Genomic DNA, 24,744 nt, shown 5'->3' with positions numbered 1-24,744 from the left:
CCACTCACTGTCGATTCCAGAGCCTACATTCTCCTTTCACCTGAAAGACCAAAGTGACTCCTGCCCACAGCACTCATTCGAAAGCTTGAGCAACATCGGACTCAATCAGCTCTGCTCAGAACCAACACACACCGCAGGACACACACTCAAAACCATCTTCACCACAAGTAACAACATCAAATACAACTCCGCTCACATGGACCGGCCACTAAATCATCCAATTCCAAATCAACATACCTCAAGACAACACTCCTACCAGGTTTTGCATTCCAAGGTGCAGCTGGGGCGAAATTATAGAAACCGACTGTCTCATCGCCCTAGCACAGATCAACCTAGTGCCACAGACAAGTGCCACAGACAAGCTCGACAAAGAAATCAACAACTGGATCAAGACGTGCATGGAGTCCATCACACCCATCAAACCCAACAAGCATAGTAGATCAAGCAAGCAGGCCAGCTGGTACACAGAACACCTCAGAGACACCAAACAACACTATAGATAACTAGAAAGGAAATAGAGATCTAGCCACAACACCACCGACAAAACTATCTACAAGGCTGAACTCAGACACTATTACTAGCAAATAAAACAAATAAGGCAAATAAGCTGATTACGCTTTAGGCGTCCAGGTAGGAGCTCAGTGCCGGAGCTCCGAGGGTTTGGGATCGCCAATACTGGTGAATATCCCTAGTTAACCCTGCCATGCGACCTGCATCAACACCCAACATCATTACGGAGTTCCTATAAAAAACGAGCCCCTACTTTTGGGCTACTCACCGATATCGGGGACAGACGGAGGATGGCGCTGCTTCCGATTCGGACATGGAGACTGCGAGGCTCCCTGAAGCTGCTCATCGGCCCCGCTCGCTGCCTTCGAACCGGGGTGAGCCAGAGCTGCGCTGCTATCAAGGGACCACTCAAATGAGTGCGCCTTGGTCCCATCGCTGCAGGTTGTCGCGCCGACCCCAAATGCGATATGGCATCTGCTGGCCAATACCGCCGCGGCCTGCAAAGGGGGTGGCTGGTGCTGAGCCGGTCTGAGTGATGCTGTGGCTGCGGAGCCGACCAAGAGGGGGCTCCCCTGACCCGGACATGCCCGCCAGTGCCTGGGCTGTCTTTGCCCCTCGACGCTCGCGAGCGCCCAAACCCATCCAGGGCTCAGACTCGGTGCCGCGCACCTATTAGCGCCTCTAAACCCGACCCCATGTGTGTGCTGCCCCTCAATACACCCAGCTCTGGGGCTGCTTCATAACGCCGTGGTCCTCGACCCGCGGGCGCTGGCTACCATCCTGACCACTTCCAATCTTCTTGTCCTGGATCTAATCGATGACAGCAGCTAGCTCTCTGGTTTTCCTTTCGGATGAAGATCAGTTGGTCCAGTTTATTAACAAAATACCCTCTACTATTAGTAGCGTGCTGCCTGGCCCCAACATAGCGGCCTGTGAGCCAGCCCGGATTAGCCATTTTAAAAAAAAAAATCTTTTTATTGTATTAAAAACAAGAAAAAGGAATAGACATATCTGGTGTCATACATTCAAGCATAATAATAGGCAAATCAGTACAAAATCAGGATAAACACGATGCGATAAGGGAGTAGCTAAGACGCCTGCGTTAATAATTACAAAACAGGATTTATGACATTTCAATCTACCCCCTAGCTCAGGCATAAATTCTCAGAATCCACCCACCCATAGAATCAGGATAATAAGAAGCACATTCACCAGATATTAGAATATAGACAAGTACAGGATAATTCCCAATATTATTGAAGAGACTGAAAGAGGGCGTGGAAAAAAAGGGAAAACCATAAGAACTAATGCTAAAACAAAACAAAACAATAGACCCATCCCCCCACCCTGCACCCCTGCATATGGCTATCGCCTAACCCCCACTAGCAGTGTGCCTGTCACCCCAACTAACTAAGTTCTAAAAGGAGAAAAGAAAACGGAGGAGGAGAGTTTCATACAAGCTCCCACTCTCCCTTCCCCCCCCCCGCCAGCAACGAACAACCCCTGTGGAAACCAAAAAGTAGCCAGAAGTTATAGACAGAGCTAAACAGGGGAGACGTTAAACACCGCCCAACCTTCCGCAAACATTATGGTGACAGATACCGTGTCCTCTAAAGCCCCGAAATCAGACCCAGGCAAACAATCTCATCCTTGGCCCTTCCAATCCCTCATGTGAACTCTGTCTGACAACACCATCACAATCCCAGGAGAGTCAAAGTTCGTAAGGAGTTCAATAAATATCAGTCTGGGACAGGTCAAGAACGATGAGTCTTTGCAAACCTCAGCCACACATATGATCTCCCTCACCAACATTAAGCCCAGATGTTGTGTCCTCCGTAAATGTAGGAAAACCGCTAGGGAGGGAAAAGGTGTACTTGCCTTACGATAGTCACTAATGGAAGTCCCCAGGAGTTAAAAACCAAGTAGATCAGTCTCAATCGGCAACTATGGTGATTGCTGCGATACTGTCAAAGAACCAAGTCCGCAAGCACCTCATGGGAAATTCAGGTTGTTGTTGTTCCTGCGGTAAATCAGGGCCCGGACTCGGGCACCCAGTTTCGATGATACCAGCGATCATTTTGTGAACAATGGCTTCCAGATGTGAATGAAGTGCCCCGATGGCGGCCAATGCGGTCTTCAATGACGGTTCACATATCGGCCAACCCATCTCCGCTCTGTCGATTTCAATCATAGGCGTGTTCCCCGGAGAGCCCGGTATCTCAGTGGGAATAAGCAAGAGCGGAGAGGACGGCGTCGGAGGGTGCAACATCGGACAAACAGCCTCAGTGTGTGTCCCGCTACCGTAAGCAAGGGCCCCAACCCAGCAAACCCCGGGGGCGGCAAACCGGGGTGCCGGGACAGGGACTCCCCCCCCACAGAGCCACAGATGAAAATTGACACCACTCCTTCGATTTCAATCAGGCCAAACGACCGCCATCAGAAGCGGGCCAGGATAACCTCCTGCGAGACACTGGACCCTGTCTGAGTTCCACGGCCGATGTTGTTCAACTGTAACCCGGCTGGGCCAGTACTCGAGGCCCCGGCTCACACGCTGGGTTAGGCCGAGATCCAAAACACGACACAACTCCGTCAATCAGGGCGATAAAATTACCGGGATTGCTCCATCACACTCAGCAACGATTCATCTACTCGGAGGTCAGGTGTACGATCAGAATATATGACAGGATTATCTGGCTGAAGACGGAGGTCGGCGAAGCCGGGAGCCTATCTGCTGCCATCTTGGTTGCTAGCGTGGCTCCTCGGTGTATAAGTGCGGGCTAGCCATTTTAATGTATAATGCTACAATGTTGTTCTAATGATTCTGGAGCCTGTTAATGTTGCTGCTTGACCCTCCATATAGAAAGTGAAAGCAGACTGCTCCTAAGCACACATGAAAATAGAAATAGGACTGATCACTCTCGTTGTCCTTTCATATCCACCCTCAGGGAAAGCGAAAGAGGACTGCTCTAAATGTACCTGGGTCTAATAAAGAGGACCTTCGGATCTTTTGTAGCTGCCATCTTCAAATGTTTTTTTCCGGGTCTAATCACCCCCGCGGATATCTGATTACCCTAACCTCACGGACATGTCTCTCTGGTCCTTCACTACATTCTGCACCCTTCAGAGGTGACAACTCCCCCCTGTCATTATGGTGCAGTAGACAAGCATTGCTCGTAGGACATACCTTTTGGGGACCACGACCCACCACTTACTTCACCACTCTCAACTGACCTCCTGGACGAGAGTACTCACACTCTCCCCAACATGGCTTGCCCTGGTCTGACCCCCCACTGGCGACAATGCCTACACCGTTATCAATCCTACCAACCTCTCTAAAACCGCCACTAAATCCTTCAAATACCCCATCCTGAAAAGGCACCCTGAGACACTTGTCTCTGACCATCGATCCTGCGTGGACAAGGGCTCAATAATCAATGACCTTATCTTCTACTCCAGGAGAACGTCTGTCTGGCACAGCGCACTCTCGAACCTCCTCAACGTTCATAATGCTAGGAACATTCCTCACGGCAGAAGGCTCACGATCGTACCATCCGCAAACCTGTGTGCTGACCTCACCATTATCTTATATAAAAGCGGCATCATCCTGATCCAAGCTCCACCAAAAGACCTCAAGAAATTTACGGACCTCTTCCCTCTCCTTAAAAAACATGTACATGATGACCCCCCTACATCCTCGCTCCCCCTGCACCTTCCCCATCAAAACCGCCAAGGGAACCTGCACTCCCACCAGCCACCGACCACAGGGCTCCCAGCACAGGGCATCAGAACCCCCAACTATGCATTCAGCGCCTACCAACTGTGACGAGCCCTCACCCGACCTCCAACCTACATTCCCATCCCTCTCCTACGGATCCTGACACCCCCCTTAGCCCAACCCTCTAGACGTCCTAGCCCGTCTACCAGGCCACCAACTCAGGCCATCAGTAGCCTCCCTAAACCCGCTACCTCAAATCCTCCCTACCAACCTCCCAACCTACATTCCCATCCCTCTCCTATGGATCCTGACACCCCCCTCCTTAGCCCAACCCTCTAGACGTCCAAGCCTGTCTACTAGGCCACCAACACAAGCCATCAGTAGCCTCCCTAAACCCGCTACCTCAAATACTCCCTACCGTGGGGATACTGAAACGCATGACTCTGGTCGTCTTAGCCACTCTACTAAGCCTACTGAACTCTCCACCAGGTCCGTCCCCACACCGTTAGCCCCTGCCCACAAGAGAACCCCTCTCTTAGAGATTTGGATACTCTCCACCGCAAAGCTACTGAATTAACCTTGAGCATCCACAAGTCCTTCACAGACCTCAAAAACCTCCTGCACCTCACGGAGCTCCAGCTCTCGAATATCAGGCTCTCACAGAACTCTTCCCCCCCACTTCCTACTCCGAGCTCCCTCTCCAACCATTCCCGCTATCCCTGAAGCACCTGCGCCCTCACAGGCAGCCCTGCTACCTTGCAGAAGAAGAAGTACAGGCCCTCCTCCTAACCTACAAACGTACCCCTGCTATGACCAGCCCTCTGGAACTCGCGGAGGACGAAATTGCAGACCTCCTCGTTAGCTATAAATCCTCATGCTCCTCTGACCCTAAGACAGAACAACCTATACGCACGGTTGCAATCAATCCCTATAGATCAGCTACTCTCCGCAACAGAGGGATAGTCAACAGTAACCTAGCTCTAGTCCCCACCTCCGCCCCTAGTCACGACACGCATACCGCCCCCCCCCCCCCTCTATCCGGTCTCCTTATCAACTGCCGCTCTGCGGTAAAGCATGCTGCTGATGTCGCCAATCTCATCCCCAACCTAAAAACAGATTTAGCAATCCTGACGGAATCCTGGCTTAATGAATCCTCTTCGCCCTGCCTATCCCTTCTAGTCCCGCCCAACTATCACATCGTAAGGCTGGACAGGCAATCATAAAAAAAAGGGGGTGGCATTGCTTGCATCTACCGCTCCAACCTCCTTATCACTGAACTTCTAGCCGAACCTACGGTTTCCTGCGAATATCTTGCCCTCTCCGTCTGCAACAACATCACCCTTCAGTGCCTTCTGCACATCTTTTACCACCTCCCAGTCAAGAATGACACTTTCACAGACTACCTCATGGAAATCATCACAGCCAAGGCCTCCCATAACTCCAATGACATTTTTCTTGGCGACTTCAACTTGCACTGGGACGACCCCAAGGACCCACAGGTCAACGCCATCAGAGATTTCTTGGCTGACCAAGTCCTTACCCAAGCCTGCTCCCTCCCTACTCACTCGAAAGGTGCCATTCTAGACTGGATCATCTCTAAGGAATCTATGGTCAAACTTACCTCCATAGATCCTTGCGACTGGTCTGACCGTCACGCTATCACCTTCCGTCTGCCTGGCACTCACAAGACGTGGACACCGCAACCGGTGTTCCCCAAAAAATGGATCAGAGACACCAAGTACCTTGACCACGAGAAACAGGCTGCCCGCTGTGCATCCGACCTCCCCCCTCCCCTCATATCACCACGGTCGACAACCTCACTGAACACAATTCCACAACGATATCCAATATAATTGACGACCTTGCTCCGCTAAAGCTGAAATGAACACAGATCAAAGACAGGAACCCTTGGTTCAAAGGATCCCTTAACAATGAGAGGAGGTCCCTCCGGCAATCAGAACGGAACTGGAAAAAGCACCCTTCCGCAGACCATCTTAAGCTTCTCTGGCAACCCATAAACGCCTCTAACAAAAGTATCATCAACTCTAAAAAAGAATTCTTCAGAACAGAACTGGATAACGCTAAGAATAGACCTTGCAAATTACTCGAGTTGGTCAAACACCAATCCAACATACTAGCTAAATCTTCCAAAGAAACCCCTATATCTCCAATCCCATGCGAGCAATTCTCCTCCTTCTTTTGTGATAAAATCTCTGACCTAGGAATGGAACTCATGTCTGCTATCTATTCCCAAACCCCTCCGTTTCTTCCTCCACACTCCGCGCTGCCCTCCCATACCTCCCTCAAAAACCAAGCATTATGGTCCAACTTCAAAGGTTATGATGAACAATCGGTCTCAAAAATCCTTTCTTCTTTAAGCCCCAACAACCACTTCAACGACCCTCTCCCGTCAAACTGCCTTGCCGCTGCCTCTCAGGCTATCATCCCCTCTTGGACGACAATAATCAACTCCTCCCTCCTACAGGATCGATTCCTGACTCTCTCAAAGCCGACCAGGTTGTCCCCATTTAAAAAAAAACCTACACTAGATCCAACTTCTCCTAACAACTACAGACCTATCTCAAACATCCCTCTCCTAATGTGTACAACAACAGCTGAGCCAACACATCACCAACTTCCACCTTCTAGACGACTGGCAATCTGGTTTCAGACCTGGACACAGCACGGAAACCACTCTCCTCCACATTGTGGATGATGCCCTTCAAGCCCTTGACCAAGGTAAAACCTGCCTCTTGATCCTCTTTGACCTATCCTCAGCCTTTGACACGGTTAACCATGAAATTCTCCTGAATCGCCTCAAACTTAGGATGGGCCTGGATGGCACAGTTCTGGCGTGGTTTAGGTTCTTCCTCCAGAAACGCTCACAGAGAGTACTGATCAAGGGCAACCTATCTGCTTCCTCTCTGATCACAGTTGGAGTCCCTCAAGGATCAACCTTGTCCCCTACCCTCTTCAATCTTTACCTCGAACCGCTCTCAGAGGTGCTGAGTACTGCCAATGTCTCCTACCACATGTATGCCGACGACACACAGCTCTACATCAAAATCTCTTCTCTGGAGGACATCCGCTCCCTGAATGAGGCCCTGAAGCTGACGGTTCACTGGCTCACATAAACCAGCTTAAACTCAATGGCAAAAAAACGGAGTTCCTCTTAATCTCACCACCTAACGCCAATACAGACATTCAAGTTTGGATCAAGGCTATCACAGAGCTTAACTGCTCTCCTACCATTGTGGACTCTGCTAAATTCCTAGGAATTACCTTATACGGCAATCTGAACATGCGGGGCCATATCAACACGATGGCCAAACCTGCCAGATTTCATTTGAACTACCTAAGAAACCCGAAACCTTTCCGTTCCCCCCAGATCTAAAATCGGCAATGCAGGCTCTGGTCATCTCGATCGATAAAGATTTCACCTCGCCCATAGCCACTGTAAACAACATCTCTACCTTCCAACTATGCGACTATATATCCAAATTTCTTCCACAGCAAAATTGCAAACATCTACAGCAACTTCATACATCAACTCAACCCCAGAGAACTCATTGCTAATTTACTCACCCACAACCAAGACAGCCACTTGACCGAGTGGACACCCCTAACTTGAAATTACACAGTGGTAATCATGCAAATCATCCACCCAGGAGACCCAACACACCCAAGCCCAACCACATCTACATTCTGGGAACATCACTAAGCAGGGCCACCCTGACCCACATCATCAACACCTCCATCGCACCTGCCACTTTCTTGGATGAATGTAAACTTGCAGAAATTAAAACCCCCTCAAGAAGTACACAGCTGACATGAATCAACTCAGCAAAGTCCGAGCCATCTTCCTGTTCCCCTATCAAACCAAAGTGATTGAGAAAGCCATCAACATGCAACTCACAACCCACATCTTCTAGACAACACTAAATCAGGATTCAGAAAGAACTACAGCACTGGAACGTCAATCATCAAGGCCACCAGTGACATTCAAATCATCCTGGACTGAGGAGAAACAGTGGCACCCATCCTAATAAACCTCTCCATGGCCTTTGACACGGTCTGCCATAACTCCCTCATCAGAAGACTTCGCAAGATTGGAATACAAGGATTTACTCTCAAATGAATCTGTCCCTGCCTCAAAGGAATAATTCAAAGGTTCTGGCTGCCACTCTTCACATCAGAAACCAAGAAACTGATATGCAGACTCTGGCAGGGATTGGCCCTCGCCCCCAGCCTTTTACATTATACTGTTTGCCAACATCATCCAATCGCAATTCATCACCATCATCTCCTATGCCGATGACACACAACTTATCTCCTCCCTGACGGACAAGACAACCACCACCAGAACCAGCTTCACCAAATGCATGACCATGGTAGCAGACTGCATGCAAACCAACTGCCTTACGCTCAACTCTGACAAGATGGAAGTACTGGTCTTCTGCAGAAAGACCTCCAGATGGGACTCTACGTCGTGGCTGTTGAAGCTAGGACCAACACCCACACTCACAAACCCCACAAGAAATCTAGGGATGATTTTAGATGACAAGCTCCGAATGAGGGCTCAAGTCAATGCAGTGTGCACCTTTGGCTTTCACATTGTATGCATGCTGCGAAGGATCTTCAAATGGTTGCCTCAGAATACCAGACAAACTGTCACAGAAGCACTCATCACCATCAGACTGGATTACAGCAACACTATCTACGCCGGAATCTCCAAACAACTCCTACACAGACTCCAGATCATACAGAACACCGCATCAAGACTCAGACTCTACCTACCACGCTGCTCCTACATCACACCGCACCTAAGAAAGCATCCTGGCTCCCCATTCTCAAGTGCAGCCAATTCGAACTTCTTATGTTCACATACAAAGGCCCACACAACAAAGGACCAGAATACCTAAACAGCCGCGTACACTCACCAACCCTCAGTCACCTAACCCTGTGCCTCGATCTCACACATTCCTCGCATCGTAAAAGAAAAACGTGGAGGTTGCTCATTCTCCTACATCGCATACAAGACATGGAAAGACCTCCATGAACACATCCGAGCCCTCTTCTCACTTCTTGAGTTTCAAAAGAAGCGGAAGACATGGCTCTTTGTATAAACACTTTGGGGAACACACAACTACACACCTGTTCATGCACCTGGATACCCTCTTGGGTGATTAGTGCGCTATACAAGTCAACAATACATGGCATAACATAACATTTAGACAGCAATATAACAAGGATTCTAGTTAATCAAGACAGAGAGTCTTTTCGCCAACCCTCAAGAAGGCAGCAGGCAAGAGAATATCCATCTAGATTTCATGCAACGCTTTCTCGTGGAAGTTTCAGAAAAAAAGCAGAAGCAAGATCAAAGGCCAAAAGAACAGTATTCCTGACTATGCCAGAAGATGGGAGATAAATGACCAAGGGTTTCTGGTTGGAGGAATTATCCATATCTTCCTGGAAGAATGTACTAAATACATTTCAGACAAATTGGTAATGAGCTTCCTCCAGAACCGCTCACAGAGAGTACTGATCAAGGGCAACCTATCCGCTTCCTCTCTGATCACAGTTGGAGTCCCTCAAGGATCAACCTTGTCCCCTACCCTCTTCAATCTTTACCTCGAACCGCTCTCAGAGGTGCTGAGTACTGCCAATGTCTCCTACCACATGTATGCCGACGACACACAGCTCTACATCAAAATCTCTTCTCCGGAGGACATCCGCTCCCTGAATGAGGCCCTGAAGCTGACGGTTCACTGGCTTACATAAACCAGCTTAAACTCAATGGCAAAAAAACGGAGTTCCTCTTAATCTCACCACCTAACGCCAATACATACATTCAAGTTTGGATCAAGGCTATCACAGCGCTTAACTGCTCTCCTACCATTGTGGACGCTGCTAAATTCCTAGGAATTACCTTAGACGGCAATCTGAACATGTGGGGCCATATCAACAAGATGGCCAAACCTGCCAGATTTCATTTGAACTACCTAAGAAACCCGAAACCTTTCCGTTCCCCCCCAGATCTAAAATCGGCAATGCAGGCTCTGGTCATCTCGATCGATAAAGATTTCACCTCGCCCATAGCCACTGTAAACAACATCTCTACCTTCCAACTATGCGACTATATATCCAAATTTCTTCCACAGCAAAATTGCAAACATCTACAGCAACTTCATACATCAACTCAACCCCAGAGAACTCATTGCTAATTTACTCACCCACAACCAAGACAGCCACTTGACCGAGTGGATACCCCTAACTTGAAATTACACAGTGGTAATCATGCAAATCATCCACCCAGGAGCCCCAACACACCCAAGCCCAACCACATCTACATTCTGGGAACATCACTAATCAGGGCCACCCTGACCCACATCATCAACACCTCCATCGCACCTGCCACTTTCTTGGATGAATGTAAACTTGCAGAAATTAAAACCCCCTCAAGAAGTACACAGCTGACATGAATCAACTCAGCAAAGTCCGAGCCATCTTCCAGTTCCCCTATCAAACCAAAGTGATTGAGAAAGCCATCAACATGCAACTCACAACCCACATCTTCTAGACAACACTAAATCAGGATTCAGAAAGAACTACAGCACTGGAACGTCAATCATCAAGGCCACCAGTGACATTCAAATCATCCTGGACTGAGGAGAAACAGTGGCACCCATCCTAATAAACCTCTCCATGGCCTTTGACACGGTTTGCCATAACACCCTCATCAGAAGACTCCGCAAGATTGGAATACAAGGATTTACTCTCAAATGAATCTGTCCCTGCCTCACAGGAAGAATTCAAAGGTTCTGGCTGCCATTCTTCACATCAGAAACCAAGAAACTGATATGCAGAGTCTGGCAGGGATTGGCCCTCGCCCCCAGCCTTTTACATTACACTGTTTGCCAACATCATCCAATCGCAATTTATCACCATCATCTCCTATGCCGATGACACACAACTTATCTCCTCCCTGACGGACAAGACAACCACCACCAGAACCAGCTTCACCAAATGCATGACCATGGTAGCAGACTGCATGCAAACCAACTGCCTTACGCTCAACTCTGACAAGATGGAAGTACTGGTCTTCTGCAGAAAGACCTCCAGATGGGACTCTACGTCGTGGCCGTTGAAGCTAGGACCAACACCCACACTCACAAACCCCACAAGAAACCTAGGGATGATTTTAGATGACAAGCTCCGAATGAGGGCTCAAGTCAATGCAGTGTGCTCCTTTGGCTTTCACATTGTATGCATGCTGCGAAAGATCTTCAAATGGTTGCCTCAGAATACCAGACAAACTGTCACAGAAGCACTCATCACCATCAGACTGGATTACAGCAACACTATCTACGCCCTCTTGGGTGATTAGTGCGCTATACAAGTCAACAATACATAGCATAACATAACATTTAGACAGCAATATAACAAGGATTCTAGTTAATCAAGACAGAGAGTCTTTTCGCCAACCCTCAAGAAGGCAGCAGGCAAGAGAATATCCATCTAGATTTCATGCAACGCTTTCTCGTGGAAGTTTCAGAAAAAAATCAGAAGCAAGATCAAAGGCCAAAAGAACAGTATTCCTGACTATGCCAGAAGATGGGAGATAAATGACCAAGGGTTTCTGGTTGGAGGAATTATCCATCTCTTCCTGGCAGAATGTACTAAATACATTTGAGACAAATTGGTAATGAGCATTGTAATGAATGGATATTTAATAAAATCCTGTTCCTTCAGGGATTATGCATATACCTTAACCAAAGGATCCAGCAAAGAGAAATGCTCTGGAGATGAGGATGGAGGCACTCTTGACCAAAAAGGTGATTTTCTGGTACCCGGAATGGACAGAGAGGTTGTATACTCCATTGTGTTTCTGGTCCAAAAAATAAATGGAGGGTCTCAGGTTGTGATCACCATAAAAAAGTGAACGTACTTTTCAAGAGGATTCCTTTCAAACAAATTTGACAAAATCTGCAGGACAGCTGGTAGAAAACCGGGACTGTCCTGGCAAATCCAGGATGCCTGGTCACCCTATGTACAGGGAAGCTCAGCAAGAGATGTAACTCCTAATCCACATGGCCCTCGTCCCAGTCACCACCACAATTTGCGCATTTGGCGGGGTTTGGAATTCAGGGAGTGCTGGAGATACTCAAATTCTATAGCGCTCAGCTGAGGGTAAACAGGGTGCCTTCAGCAATCCTGTTTTTTACCTTGTGCTAGGATTTACCTTATGTGGTTATGACTGCGACAAAGATGGGTCAGGCTAGGAGTAATGTAAGAATTCGGGCTATTCATAACAATCACGTGACCCCTTGTCTCAGTGCTGCGGTGCCTTGAAAAGAGCCGCAGCATGTCCCTGCGTGTACTAAATGCCTCAGCACTATTTTGGTTGGTTTTTGCACACACAGAAGCTACATTTCTCCATGCATCACTGTGCAGTCTGGCAACAGTCTGGCCTTTGAGGCCTGGTACGAAAATGGCCACTCTGATTTACTGAGAGCGAGTATTGGTTTGCGCATGTGCATCCAAGGCCTACCAGCGCGAGTGAGCTGACTGTGCTTGGATGGGAGGTTCAAGGACGCCTTGCCCCAGAACCTAGGATGGGTGCCAAGCATGGACGATGTAACCTAGGCCACAGACTGTCCAAAACAAAGCCCCTTTATTTTTCTGTTGATTCACTGTGAAAAACATGCTGTAATTATGAGGAAGCGCTCATCTACCCCACATTTGTCCAATCAGAACTCGAATTGGTGATGTTAGTTACTTTTTAGATAGATTAAGTTAGGAAATTAGTGTATAAAAACCCCTGATTTTTCTTGGAAGGGGTCGTTCCTTTCGATTTCCACTGACGATGCTGCCGGACTGAAGATCGATTCTTGGATGTAAGATCTCTTCAATGCTTGTTTGTTTTCTTTGCAGGACTGTTAGGATACGATGAGGGTGTTAGTTAGGGATGTTAGGAGAGAGTGAATTTGGAACTATCTGTTCTTTGCTGAACTTCCCAACTGAACTTTTAAATAAATGTCTATTTCTGAGCTCTTAAATAAATGATCATTTTGAAATAACGTTAAAGATTTTTACTGAATAAAGAATTAATAAATGCCTAAATGTTAGTCATACTAAAATTTGCTTTGAATAAAAATTAGATAAATGGAGAAATAAAAGCTGGTCTTGTATTTTCCTACGCCTGATTTTCGTTCTAGCAGATCCATTGCCATAATGGTGGTGTGTCTGATTAAAAAGGGGTTTAATGAAACCATGATAAATCCTTTTAAACTATAGGTGTAAATAATAAAATAGTTAATTAAATCTAGACACCCCGCCAATGTTATGGTAGGACTCCTGGTTCTTTTGCCAAATCTCTGAAGTCGAGTTAAAATGAACAGAGTAAGTGTGCAGTGTAATTGGCCCCACTGTTGAATAAATGTGTGTTCTGAGGATTCAGGGAAATGGAAATGTTGATTCAGAATTTATTTTTGGAGTCCCGTTGCAGCAGTTAATACTTGTCAGCAGAGTAGTGGTTGCTAAGGAAATTAGCTAGGATTATGTATAAAGCACTATATAGAGTTTAAAATGTACATATTTATGAACTAACATCTGTTGAGTTCGTATTACGTTATATGTAGTTCAGAAAAGCTTCCAAGTGTTGTGTGAAGCTAGTGCCTCTGTCTGCAGGCAGAGGAAGTGTGACAAGTAAAGTCGCACATGGCATTGGTCTGTTTCAAAGAAGTAGTATCGTTGTATACTGCGGTGGTATTGTCGCATATCACTGTTTAGGGATATTAGGTGTGAAAGGATAAATGCATAGTGAGGGCAGTCTAAGAAATCTCAGTTTTCAAGTATAGGGATCATTGTGTGTCCTGACTAAAACTTATCACTGAAGATAATAGTAAGACTTAACCTGAGCTTGATAGAAGGGTAAAGGAGTGGCGTCTACTTTACTAACGATAGAGGAATTCTGTGGGGGGATAGAAGTAAGTGCTGCCCACTGGTGATACATAGTTCATGTAGATTTTGGAAGGGATTTCTGTATGGACGCGTGTAAATGAAATTGCAATATGCGTTCAAGTGAAACTCTGGGATTGTCTCTAAGGAGGTCAAAAAGGATCTCTGTGTGTGCTTTCCTGGAGAAATGAGTTTGTTATTGCCTGATAGAAGGGTAAGTCCAGTAGTGTTGCTTTATCGACGAGTCTAAAATTCTGAGGAGATAAGCGTTGTCTACTCCGGTTACAGAATACTTGTGAGACTGGAAAATTCTATCACTTTATTAGCGAAACAGGCAAATGGTATTGTTTTCTGTAAGTTACTAACTGATTTTGTTAAATATTTTGTATATACGGCTTCTTGAAAAAACCCTGTAAAGGAGGGGTCAGTTGGCGCTGCAGAAGCCGGAGCGCTGGTGACGTCAAAAGTGTTGCGCTGGGATTGGTTCACGTGACCAAGACAGAGTAGGAGCTGATAGGTTCATCACGAAAAAGCAGCAAGGTGATTGGTTAAGCACTAAAAAGACGTGTCTTGTTCTAATTGGTGCATTAGTGTAAAAAGCGCTGTGATAGGTTAGTGTACAGAACAGCAAGCAGGGAAGTGCGTGATCTTTTGTAAGACAGAGAATTATCAGAGAAAGGTCTTATTATTACGAAGAAGAGAAGAAGAAACCTTCATGGTTTAAGAAATTAAAGAATGTATTTTCAAAAGGCAAAGAAATTGTGACTAGAGAGGGAAAATTACTTCCTCCACCGAAAACGCCTGCTTCTTACATGTTATCAAAATATGGTTACCATACATGTATTTGGTTAGAGAATTGGACAAGGTATACTCAGGATGATGGTGTGTTAGCTTTTCCAGAAGAAAGATCGCTTGATTCAGCAGTTTTGAGAAATTTGAGAGACAAGATGATGAAGCTCGAGCCGACACCTAGACCGACACAATTTGAGGCTTTAGATGAATGGGAGGATGAGATGCATGAGCAAGAGAGTGAAAGGTTATGTAGACATATCAGACCGAGAGGTAGAGGTCGAAATGTATGGGGTGAAACACATGAAAGCAGAATGCGTAGATGGAGAGAAGGTACTATGTTTAATGGTATGTATCCAGTTAGGTTAGTGGATGAATAAGAGGGTCGGAAATGTACAGAAAAGAAAAAGAATATAGAAACAGTAAACCCAAGTTATGGTGATAGTGAATCAGAAGATGTTGTATTAGAAGAAATATTGAATAGGAGTCCTCCACCATATCAGCCAAGTTCTTTATGGACGACTCCGAATGCTCCGGTAATAAAGGAAAGAAATAATGAAACCCCAAGACCATATTCAAGTTTAAAAGATGTGCCAGACAGAGTGGAGGTTAGATATGTTCCAAATACACCTGTTGTAGAAGCCAGAATTACAGGTACTCCTGTACTAATGAATGATTCACACAGAAGTGTGCAAAGTAGTGAAAATCGAAGTGATGTGCAACCAAATATTTCTGATTATGAACGTTCTGCGCATGAACTAATTCAGAACCTTACTAAAAACATGGAAGCAGTAACTGTCCCTGTAACGATAGGGCGGGTAATACCAGTATTTGAAAATCAGAGAATCAAAGAACCAAGCTTGACAATCCCGTTACAACAAGGTTTGCAGAAAGTAAGAGAAAATATTTATCCTGATTTGTCAGAAATAAAGCGGACTGTTAATGTGAATCCACCTGAATTGACTTTTAACCAAAGTTCATTATACAAATACCCGATTGGTGCAGAATCTGACTCTGCAACACCAGAAAAAAAGTCTAGATAAAATAGATTTAATACAAACTCCTGTAGGACCGTCAGATAAGGAATTGAGTGACTGGATTAAAACTCTGAAATTAAAAGAAAATGAACCAAAAGTACTGGATGTAGCAAAACTAAAAGTAGATATGGAAAAATTAATTATTGGAACAATTGGTACAGATAGACTAAAAACGTATCAGGATGATGAACTTATGTTTATGTGTAAAAGCATTACATGGAAAGCTAAAACAGTGTATGATCAATTGGAGGAATTAGCAAATGAATTAGGAGTGGAATTTTCAAAATTCAAATCATTGCAGAAAACATACAGAGTGGATTTTGCAGAAAGAGACATTGAGAATATGAATACTGCAGGAAGGTTGTTGCAAATAAAAGAGCTAATTGTGCTGTTGCGAAGATGGGGAGATGAAAGTAAATGGAGATTTAAGTGGGCAAAGAAGAAAGAAGAAAATAGTGATAAATCCACTTTAGCTTTTCCAGTTAGAGAAAAAGAAGCAGTGGTAACTGAGTTCCCCATGCGAGAGATACCTGGAGGAGGATATGTACATGTTCCTTGGAGCAGACAGGATATAATGTTGTTTACTAATGATTTTCCGAGGTTGAGAGAGAAACCAGTAGAATGGTATTGACAAGTAGACAGATTTGTGAAAGTGTCAAAAGTTTTATGGACTGATCTGGATGGATTGTTTGACATAGTAGTGCCAGCAGATTTATGGACAGAATGTAAAATAGCTATAGATTGGCCAAGGGAAGAATTTGCCAGAGACAAAGTCACAGGAGCTCCGTCACCAGATGTAATGCGGAAATATGAACAAGTAATAGTATGGTTGAAAAATAAGATACCTCCAAAAGAAACTGATTGGGTAAAAATAGACAGGATCACGCAAGAGCCAAAAGAATCTGTACATTTATTTTATGAAAGATTGTTGTTAGTTTTTAAACAGTATAGTGGTTATGAAGAACTAAATGAGAAAGATGTGAGTCATTTTATATACAAAATTTGTCTATGGGTTAAGACCAGAGATTGGAGACATGGTTCGGCACAACATGATAGGTTGGCAGTCAGGTACTGTGGATGATGTTTTGAGAAAAGGGAAATATTGCAGTGAAGCGATTGATGCAAAACAGAAAAAGCTGAAAGAGAAAGCTATGTGGGCAAGTAAAAGTAGCGGAACAGCAAGTGGTGCAAATGGAAAGTAAAAATGCAGGGAATCAAGGAAACTTTAAAGGAAAACCAAGGATAGTGGGAAACATAGATGAATTAAAGAAGAAGCATCCTTGTTTTAATTGCGGCAAGTTAGGGCATTGGAAGAAAGAGTGTAAATGTCCGCCAAGAGTTAATGTAGAAAATAATTCATTGAATTTGCAGGTGCAGTTTCAGGTAAATCCACAACAGCAACAACAGCAGATAGCAAATCAGCAAAGTCAGGTGCCACAACCACCACTGCCAAACAGTGTAAACCAGCAGAGATACAGTGCAGAGACAGGATTCAGCGGAGGTGAACAGGTAAAAAGACCGCAGAGTGAATGCATGGCCTCAATATTGGTTACAAGAAGAAGGTGGCAGTGAGTCGGATGAACGTTTATGACGGTGCCTGAGAGAGGGAGAAGAGTGTGTGCTTGGAGCCACTCTTGAGGTAGATAAGTCTGGTCCATTTGTAAACGGAAAGGTGAATGATGTGGAAATAACTTTCCTAGTGGACACTGGTGCTACCCGTTCTACTGTTAGATCAGTGGAAATTCAAAATCTTCCTCTCTCGGGAGAGAGCATCGAAGTTGTAGGTGTAGCAAATAGACAGATACAAACCCCTTTGACAGAACCAGTTGAAATAGAAATTGGAAATTACAAAGATATGCATCGATTTGTGGTGTGTGATAGTAGTCCTGTTAATTTGTTAGGCAGGGATATTTTGTGCAAAATGAATTGTGCCATATATTGCTCACTAGATGGCATAGAATTGCAAACCTCAGATAAAGACAGTTTGTATAAAATGACAATGCCCATGATTGAGGCAGAGCAGAGCAAGTTATTTCCTGTTTTTGATCGAGAAAAGATTCCTGTTGAATTGAAAGAAGTAGTGAAAGAGGAAGTATGGGATTTTACTGGAAAAGATGTAAGATTGATGAAAGGTGTTGATCCTGTAAAAGTTACAGTGAAAGAAGGTGCAAGTTACACAAATATACCTCAGTATAAGATGACTGCAGAAATAATTGAGGGAATCACTCCAGTGATTGACAAAATGATTGAGCAAGGAATTCTTAGAGAAATAGAAAGCAACCCTTGTAATTCACCAATCATGGGATTGAAAAAACCTAATGGAACATTTAGAATTGTTCAGGACCTTAGAAAGGTTAATAAAATTGTTGTCCCATGTTGCCCGATTGTTCCGAATCCAGCAGTGATATATACTACCATTATAAAGAGAGAACAGAAACCTTTTGGCAAGGTAAACTCGGGAACCACAGCGCCAATCCACACACCCAATACATTGTTGTAATCCTCAGGGTGTGTAGATGGACATAGGCTGCATAAAATAAAAAAAAACGTAAATTAAAAAATTAAACTTTAAAAACAAAGTAGTCCCCTAATAGTAGCGCCGGCCGCGACGTAGCACTGGCCGCGACCTAGCGATGTCCGCAAAGTGCGTGATGAAGACGGACGGGGAGGAGCGGTGACGAGATGTGATGAATGACGGTGAAGTCCGGAGCGCGGGGAAGAGTGGCGGCTCAGGTAAGGCAAAGGCGAGGCGGGAGGCGGGAGGTGGGAGGCGGGAGGCGGTCTGGACAATGTCAGGGTGGGCGGGGTAAGGCAGAGGCAAAGGCGAGGCGGGAGGCGGTCTGGGCAATGTCGGGGTGGGCGGGGGCCGGGGCGGGAATGCACCCAAGCAAGAAATGTTGCCCCCAGCCCCCTTCTGCCCCGGGCAACGCTGCCGCAATCCAGAAATGCTGTCCCCAGCCCCCTTCTGCCCCAGGCAACGCTGGTGCGGGCTGCTAGTTTTGTATCAAATTCCTCACAATGCAGAATGGTACACAGTGATTGACCTATGCAATGCGTTCTTTACTGTCCCATTACATTCAGAAAGTCAGCCAATTTTTGCGTTCCGATTCCAGAATCGTATTCTAGCATGGTGTAGAATTCCACAAGGGTACACTGAGAGTCCATCGATTTTTAACCAGTTGCTAAAGAAATCATTAGAAAGCCTGAACATGCCTGGAGAGTCTGTATTAGTACAATACATAGATGACCTTTTGATCGCATCAAAAACAAAAGATGCATGTGTAACTGACACAGTAGCATTGTTGAATCATTTGGCAGAAGAGGGACATAAACTGTCTCCATCAAAATTGCAGTTTTGTCAGAAAGAAGTACAATATTTAGGCCATAAGATTGCAAAAGGAATCAGACATGTCACAATAGAAAGAATAAGAATGATACAAGGAATGCAGCCACCTAAAACTCAAAGACAAGCAAGAATGTTCCTGGGAATGGTAGGTTACTGTAGACAGTGGATTAGTGGATTTTCATTGATTGCAAACCCATTACAGAGATTGACAAAAGCAGATATCAGAGACCCAATCGTTTTGACTAAAACTGAAATGGAAGCATTTGAACAGCTGAAAACGAAATTATGTGAAGCACCAGCATTGGGAATGCCTGATTATGAAAAAGAGTTTGAATTGTACTGCAGTGAGCGAGAAGGATGTGCATTGTCAGTATTAATTCAGAGACATGGAAAAATGAGAAAACCAATTGCGTATTTCTCAACTGTTTTGGACCCTGTTGCAAAAGCTTTGCCAGGATGCCTGAAAGCAGTAGCAGCAACCAGTGTCAGTTTAGAGCAAAGTGAAGGAATTGTGATGGGATTTCCTGTGAGGGTATATGTACCTCATTTAGTGGACATTCTCCTCACAAGAGCAAAAACACAATACATGACCAATAGCAGAATGACCCGTTATGAAAAAGTAATTTTGGGAGCTGAAAATGTGACAATTGCCAGATGTGTGAATGTTAATCCTTCTACACTATTACCTGACACTATTGAAGCAGAAGTGAAAGGTGAGCTTGATCATAAATGTCTGGATGTTCTTGAGTATTGCACAAAACCCAGGCCAGACATTAGGGATGAACCATTACCTGAATCAGATTATGTAATGTTTGTGGATGGATCATGTTTGAGAACAGAGAGTGGCATTTTGAATGCTGCTTATGCCATTTGTACAGAAGCAGAAGTGTTGGAAGCATCTTGTTTGAAAGGAATTCATTCTGCTCAAGTAGGAGAGTTGATTGCTTTGATAGGAGCATGTGAACTGGGAAAAGAGGTGAAAGTAACCATAGTGACTGATAGTCAATATGGTTATGGAGTTGTTCATGATTATGGACAACTTTGGTCTCAAAGAGGTTATTTAACTTGTGCGGGAACACCCATTCGGAATGCTGAATTCGTGAAGACACTGATTGATGTGATTCAGCTTCCTGCAAGAATAGCTGTAGTGAAGTGTTCAGCACACAAAAAGAATGAGGATTATATTTCTAGAGGAAATAATTATGCGGATGCCATTGCAAAGTATTGTGCGAAAAATCAAATTTCAATCGATCGAGATAAACTGAAAGAACATGTTCCGAGTCCTTTGATGCTAACCACTGTAGTTGAGACATGGCAGGAAGTGAAACAGATGCAGGAGGAGGCAGAACCAGAAGAAAAGGTTATTTGGCTAAAGGAAGGATGTAGACAGAGAGAGAAGATGACATTTGGGTTTACAAAGATGAAAGACCAGTAATGCCCGATAGCATGATTTCAGATATGGCTCGAATGAACCATGGTCAGGCTCATATTGGAAGAGATGCCATGATTCGTCTTTTCAGACAAATTTGGTATAATCCCAAGTTCAGGATAATTTCTGAAAGTTTGTGCCAAAGATGTCTAATATGCCAACAATTTAATCCAAACAGAAGAACCGTTGTGAGTTTGGGAACCATAGGAAGGGAGGCTGGTCCATTTACAAGGGTTCAAATGGATTTTGTGGAATTGCCCCCATGCAACAGGCTTAGATATGTTCTTGTGATAATCTGTTTGTTCTCCCGATGGGTGGAAGGATTCCCCACAAGGAGGAATGATGGAATAACTGTTGCCAAATTGCTTTTACGAGAAATAATACAGCGTTTTGGATTCCCAGTATCAATTGAATCAGATCGCGGATCACATTTTCAAAATGAATTGAGGCAGATGATCTGTGAAGCTCTGGATATTCGCCAGAAGCTGCATTGTGCTTAGAGACCTGAGGCATCAGGGGTGGTAGAGCAGGTAAATGGAACTATTTTTTTTTTTTTTTTTTAAGACGTTTATTAATGTTCAAAGGTACAGTACATATAGCAAAGCCTACAACCCTGCGGGCCGGCTGCAAATGAACGGTGAATCGTGAGGGTGTGGGCCATCATAAAAGGGCATGTCATTGCGTCCCTTGTGTCCCCGGTGTGCTAGGACATGGATAAGATAGTCACATTTTCGTAAGTCTAGAAAGGAAAAGTCCATAAATGACGCCTTGTTTTTCTTTTTTTTCCTAGAACTGAGCCATGAAATCGGCAAACTAAACAAAACAGTTCGTATCGGTATGTCCCAATGTTCCTATCGCGACTTCCCCACTCAAAGTCCGTCCCACTTGCACGGTGTTAGTAGGAGCCACCTCTGATCGGTGTGTTGTTTGCCGATGCTGTTACAGTGCAACTGGAGGTCAGAGGTGTGTGTGCGCAAGTGTGCCTGAACTTAGAGTGGGACAGCCCCTGTGGGCCATGGTGTGTCATCAGTCGCCGGCCTTGTTAGTGGAGCATGTGGCAATCAGGTGGAGGAGCCTCGCCGTCGGTGTGGCTATCGGCGTCTACGCCTGCAGTCTCCGTCTGTAGTGCCGCCAGCGGCTCCTACCCACTTCAACACGGGGGGTCAGAGAGGCCACCGTCTGTGAGCAGGGGTCCGATACTGCAAACATGCAAACATATATGTGAAAGTGGGTGGGGGGGGGGTGGAGTGTGCTTGCGGGGGCGATGTCAGCAACTCTGTGCTTGGGGCACGCTGCTGGGCAATGGCCGCTGATGGGCGCCCGCGTGGGCGTTGGGTCGTATCCGAGGTCTACGCGCTGGCTGATTCTTGTCTGTGTCGGGGGGGGGGCGCCGCTTGCGGTGGTTCCTGCGATACAGCATTAGCCTCTGTGACCCGCCTCCGGTTGCACCCATTCTACGTGAGCCCTCTGACAGTGCCCTCCCCCTGCAAGGACCCCAGGATGCCATCCCAGAGCTGTGCTATCGGGAACTGCCGCAGGCCCGCTATTTCTTCCCGGTGGAGCGCCGTGCCTTCCGCCCTGGCCCAGTTTGTAAAGGATGTGAACCAGTGTTTTGGGGTAGGCAGTTCCCGCCGTTTCCAGTGTCGCGTAAGCAGCCGCTTGGCCGTGATGAGGCCCAAATCCCAGAATCGCGCCTGTGTTTTGTTCAGCTTGGTTCTTTTATAGAGTCCGAGAATGCACGCCTCCCACGTGTCCGGCAGGCCCGGGCCCGTGCTGTGATTCAGGAGTGAGGTCACCTCCCCCCAGTACGTGGTCAGGGTTGGGCAGTGCCAAAGCATGTGCAGGATATCTGCGCCCAGCAGGTCACATCTGGGACAAACGGCAGTGTCGATCGCGAAGTACCTGTTTATTCTATCTGGCGTTAGGTATGCCTGGTGCAATATGTACAGTTGGATGATGCGGAAGCGGGAATTGCGGGGGTTGTTTACGGGGCTAGCTAGTACCAGGTTCCACTCCTTATCCGTCCAATCCCTCCCACGGTGCGCCGCCCACTTAGCCCTAATCTGCTGTGTGGGTTTTTGCGTGTGGATGAGAAGCGCCTGCGCTAACCAATGCGTGATGTGCGAGCCTCTGCCCATTACATGTAGATATTGGACCAGGTGGTGCATCGGCGGCTCATCCTGGATGTCACCCCAGGAGTCAGTGTATGCCCGCAGTACCGACGCGTGGAGTAGGAACTGCCCGGCCGGGAGTCCCGTGGTGTCAGATAACTCCGCGAATGAGAGCAGGGCCCCGTCAACATACAGGTCACCCATGGTCTCTACTCCAGCTGTGACCCAGTGGTCCAGATTGCGCGGCGTAACCATCCCGCTCCTCCTGGGGGTGCCCAGCAGGGGGAGGGCAGGAGCATATGGTCTGGTATTTTGCGTCAGCTTCAGGCTGCAGAGAAAACATTTGCGGGCCACGGCCACATGCAAGGGCAGGGGACGGGGTCCCTTGGTCAATGGGTGAAACAGGGCGCAGGTCCGGGGATGCGTCCATTGGTAGTCCGCAGTGGCCGTATCGTCCAGATGTGCATCGCTGAGCCAGTACGTCACCCATTGGAGCTGTGCGGCCAAGTAATACAGCTCCATGTTGGGAACAGCCAATCCTCCCTCCGCGGTCGGGGAGTACAGTTTAGCCAGCGCCACTCGAGGTCGCCCCGAGTTCCAGATCAAGCCACGAAGCATTGATTCCAGATCGCGGAATATCCACGTGGGGACATACGTGGGGATATTCGCGAAGTGATATAGCAGCCTAGGGAGCGCTATCATTTTAGTAAGGGCTATGCGGCTGGGCACGTTCAGCGGAAGGGTTTTCCAAAAGGACATCTGAGCTCGCAGAGAAGAAATGGCGCGCACCAGGTTGCCCTCCAGTAAGTCCTGTGGGCCTCTATAGATGTGTAGTCCTAGGTATTTAAACGTGGTCGGGTACCAAGCGAGCCTGGCCCCTCCAAGATGCACATCGCATTCCTCCTGGTCACGGCTGAACGAGTATGCCCCGGACTTGGCCCAATTGACCCTGAGGCCCGAGACCTCTGCGAAGGTCTGGAAGACGTCCGATAGCTCGGCTGGCACCGCGGTGAGGTCCCGCACATAAAGCAGCAGGTCGTCTGCGTAGAGTGAGACTATGTGCGTTCCGTCAGCCAGTGGGATCCCCCATTCCGCTCCTCTGTCCCGTAGCAGAGCCGCTAGTGGTTCAATGGCTAAGGAGAAGAGGAGGGGCGACAGGGGGCAGCCTTGCCTGGTGCCTCTACGCACCCCAATCTTCTCCGACAGCAGCCCTCCCGTCCTCACTCGGACACTGGGTCTCTGGTAGAGCAGTCCGACCATGTCAGCGAATGCATCTCCCACCTCGAATCTGTCCAGCACGGCTCCCAGGTATGGCCATTCTACCGAGTCGAAGGCCTTCTCCAGGTCCAGGACCAGGCACCCCGATCTAGGCCAATGCGTCAGAGCCGCTTCCTGAATCCGGAAGAGGCGGCGTAGATTACGAGACGTGCTCCGCGCCGGCATGAAGCCGTTTTGATCTGCGTGTACCAGAGTTGGTGCCTCCAGGGCCAGGCGGCGGGCCAGGAGGGAGGTGAAAATTTTATAATCAGTATTTAGCATGGCCAACGGCCTATAGGACCCCATGAGTGCGCCATCTCTGCCCGGCTTCAGCAGCGAGACCAGGTTTGCCTCGTTAAGCGAGTCTGGGAGTGCTGATTCTTCCATTGCAGTATTGTACAATTTGAGCAACTCCGGAACCAGCGTGTCTGAACACGCCTTAAAAAATTCGGCGGGCAGTCCATCCGGGCCAGGTGATTTGCCGTTGGACAGTGCGAAAATGGCCTCGCGTATTTCTTCCGCGGAGAATGGCGCCCCCAGGGCGTCTTGCTGCGAGCCTATAAGGGAGGGCAGCGGGATGTCCGCCAGGT

At 46.8% G+C, this 24,744-nt stretch overlaps 1 pseudogene; it reads left to right on the top strand.

Annotated features, from left to right (window-relative positions):
* Positions 1 to 15,756: 15,756 nt before the first annotated feature.
* Positions 15,757 to 24,744, top strand: part of LOC147679038 (uncharacterized) — a 35,713-nt pseudogene continuing 26,725 nt past the window's right edge.

Source organism: Lissotriton vulgaris, chromosome 11, assembly GCF_964263255.1.
Source record: "Lissotriton vulgaris chromosome 11, aLisVul1.2, whole genome shotgun sequence".
NCBI lineage: Eukaryota > Metazoa > Chordata > Amphibia > Caudata > Salamandridae > Lissotriton > Lissotriton vulgaris.
This window is presented reverse-complemented; position numbering and strand designations above follow the sequence as displayed.